This window comes from Bidens hawaiensis, unplaced genomic scaffold (genome assembly GCF_021521415.1).
Source record: "Bidens hawaiensis isolate Kalapana, Puna unplaced genomic scaffold, B.hawaiensis_p1.1 tig00014462_1, whole genome shotgun sequence".
Taxonomy (NCBI): Eukaryota; Viridiplantae; Streptophyta; class Magnoliopsida; order Asterales; family Asteraceae; genus Bidens; species Bidens hawaiensis.
This window is the reverse complement of record NW_027492257.1, coordinates 50,568-53,904: the sequence shown is the minus strand read 5'-3', so window position 1 is coordinate 53,904 and position 3,337 is coordinate 50,568. Positions and strand designations below refer to the sequence as shown.

Genomic DNA, 3,337 nt, shown 5'->3' with positions numbered 1-3,337 from the left:
AATCGGTTAATCCGATTGATTTTAGTTAAACTATGGTTAGGGTTTTCATTAATTAGGTATCAGCGATCAAGATGCACAGATTAATTACCTCATATAGAGGTGTAATTGAACAAGATAATGGATGACCAAAGAAGGTGATGATGAACAACTGATTAAATGATGATGATAATCCAGTTATATAGAGGGTTAATGTCGGCTAGGGTTTGAGGAAGAAATCTGCTAATTTAGTTGCATTAAAACAATCGTATTCTTGTATAACAATCTCTAGGTCACCGACGGTTCGATAATGAGGAAGAACGGATCAAATTGATTGTGTTAACAAAATTGGGTTGTCGGTTAAGCCGATTATAGGATGTACAATATGCTAAATGATTCAATTACCATAATTATTACGTAAATTGTGGTCCAAGACTTAACAATTGGTAATTGGGTTTAAGAAATGAATTTGGATTCGGGTTTGGGTCAGGGATATCCAGTTTGATTATATGGATTATAACAAAATTTCACTTTAGTCCCTGATGATTAAGAATGGTACAAAGAAAGATAAAAGTTTATATTTTGGGTTAATTATGTATATAAGTCAAAGTTATTTTGTATATTATAATTAAATATAATATACAATTAAATAAAATATTATCTACTCGATAAACGTGATAATTTTACCGATAAAAGTTCCCGAACATAAAACGGTTCGGGTTTTGGTTAACATAATAATAGATGAAAAGTCCGAGTTATTAAACACTATACTTTGAAGCCTCGTGATTTATTCTTCAAGATGTGAAGATTTTCCCCATTATTGAACTTCTTCACCGGTTTCCATTCCATTATCTTGTTATCCATTTAAGGAATTTTTTAGTTTGGTATGAATGAAATATTGAAGATGGCTTGTAATATATAGAGAGAATGGAACGTCGAGCACGGCCCGTGCAACAGGTTACACGACCCCCTATTTTTGAGGAAATAAATGTTTCTGATTCAGAGAATTGTACGGAGTCAGCGCGTATCATGCTGAAGATTCTAGGATGACCATGATCCTGTGTATAAAGATGCACGGTCCATGCTTTTGGTCACTGGAATTTTATCTTTGATTTTCAGCAAAACGCGAGAGCGGGAATTTTATCTTTGATTTCCTTACGTACCATAATGAAAACTCGGTGGCTTCATTTAAGGAGTGTCTGGCTGGGTTGTTGGCTGAACCCGATGAGCCACCTGTGGCATGTGTAATCACAGATGTCGAATACTACATTTCGCAGGAGGTCGTCGACTCATTGAAGGTTCCTCGAGTGGTGTTTTATGCGTGCAACATTGTTTCGCTTCTTATTTGTCGTGATACATCTTTTTTATATGAAAAGGGTTACTTCAACCTTACAAGCAAAGGTACTATAATATATATGAACATAATTTATGTTATAAATTAATCTATGTTTATATTATATATGTTGCATGTAGATTCGGAATATGAAGAGTCTGTTCCAGAATATCCCCTTTTGAAAGTTAAAGATGTCATAAAGACCGCAAGGATAAACCCGAATGGTATGGGGAAATATCTCACCGAAGTGATTAAGCAAGTCAAGGCATCAGCAGGAATCATTTGGAATTCCTTCATAGAACCCGAAGAGGCTATATTACAAACCCTTACCCACGATTTTCATATTCCAAGGTTCACATTAGGCCCACTTCAAAAGTATTTGCCATCTTCGAGGTCCTCGAGCATCTTTTTGAACCTGATCGAACCTTTTTCTCATGGCTTGATGCTCAAGCTCCCAAATCCGTGATATACGTAAGTTTTGGGACCCTTGCAAAAATAACCGAGTTAGAATTTTAAGAAGTGGCTTATGGATTGGAAAACACCGGTTACCCTTTCTTGTGGGTGGTCCGATCAGATGTGGTTGAGGGTTCCGGATGGCTCGAGTCTTTGACTGAGAAGTTCCTAGAACAAATGGGTGATAGGGGGCGCATAGTCAAATGGTGTCCTCATAAGGAAGTGCTAGCACATGAGGCGACAGGGTGTTTTTGGACTCACAATGGATGGAATTCAACATTGGAGAGCGTATGTGAAGGAGTTCCTATGATTTGTTCGCCTTATGATGTCGGGCAACCGTTAATTGCAACATACGTGAATGATGTTTGGAAGATTGGTATTTTGTTGGAGAATGGTTTTAAAAGGGATGACATAGAGAAGGTTGTAAAAAGATTAATGTTGGAGAAAGAAGGTGAAGACATACGAGAAAGAATAAATCGTTTGAAGAAGGAGGTGGACATCTCTTTCGAAGAGGAGGGATCTTCACACCGGTCACTAAAGAATTTGGTTGACTACATTTCATCGTTTTAGTTTTAACAAATCACTTTGATTGTACTTGTAACGAAAATAAAACAAAATAATATAATGTTCTATTTTGAAATTTCTTGTTTGAAGCTTCATATATGATATCTAAACGTCTATCTAATAACTTGCTAGTAAGGACTCTTTAACGCATTTTAACCGTTTGTTCCTGTATGAATAGTACATATGTTATTCTACCGCAAGAGTGATGGATTAGGATTGTTTAAGCTGTTCACGTAATTGTTGACTTGTTGCCAATTGATTGCTTGAGATAATTTTGATAGATAAACAACGAGAACTAAACGTTTTAAAATGTTTGGTTTTACACCTTTGCTGCCGATAAAGAAAATAAAGAAAGAAAAGGATTTTCTAGTGAATCAAACTATAGATACAAATTTAATATACCTGTAAATATATAGTGGCATTCATGAGTTTGTGCATACCAATCATCGAAAATAACAAGTGTCTCATGGCCGGTATCTATTTTGCGATGTTATTTGGATTTTTGTAGTTTATGTTAATAGTAAAGTAATGCTTTTTTGTTTTTAATTTAGCACAAACTTTAAAGTCTTTCACTCTTTCCAACTCCAGACATGATAAAATTGATTGTGTAGACAAATTTACTACACGTGTATTTCCGAATCAAATATAACTGTAGGGAAGAAACTAGGGGTGTGGATCGAAAGGAAAAAAAGAAAAAGCCGAAGCTGGAAAAAACGAAGAATCAAACTGAGAAACCAAACCAAACCAAACCAAACTATAAATCAACCGTTTTTTGAAAGGCAAGCTTAGAATAACAATCAACCCAGGAAAAAAAACATAACTGAAGAGGTAGGTCCCAGCAGAGCCCAGTTGGACCCGCAAGACTCACCTTGAAGAGGGACGTCTGCGCAAGGACCAACCATGCTCAGAGATGAAGACCTTACGCGCAGTACGCCAGCTGTTCCCGCAGGAAAAGCCTCCCAATGGTGAAGTACCCCACCTGTTCCCGCAGTTGCGGATACAAGCCATCAG

General features: G+C 36.6%; 1 pseudogene across 1 annotated transcript; it reads left to right on the top strand.

Moving 5' to 3' along the window:
* The first annotated feature begins 880 nt into the window (after positions 1-880).
* On the top strand, positions 881-2,695 carry LOC143546737 (UDP-glycosyltransferase 76G1 pseudogene; annotated as a pseudogene). The gene is made up of 3 exons (XR_013137641.1): positions 881-887; positions 1,096-1,377; positions 1,450-2,695. The product of XR_013137641.1 is annotated as a UDP-glycosyltransferase 76G1 pseudogene (transcript).
* The last annotated feature ends 642 nt before the right edge of the window (positions 2,696-3,337 follow it).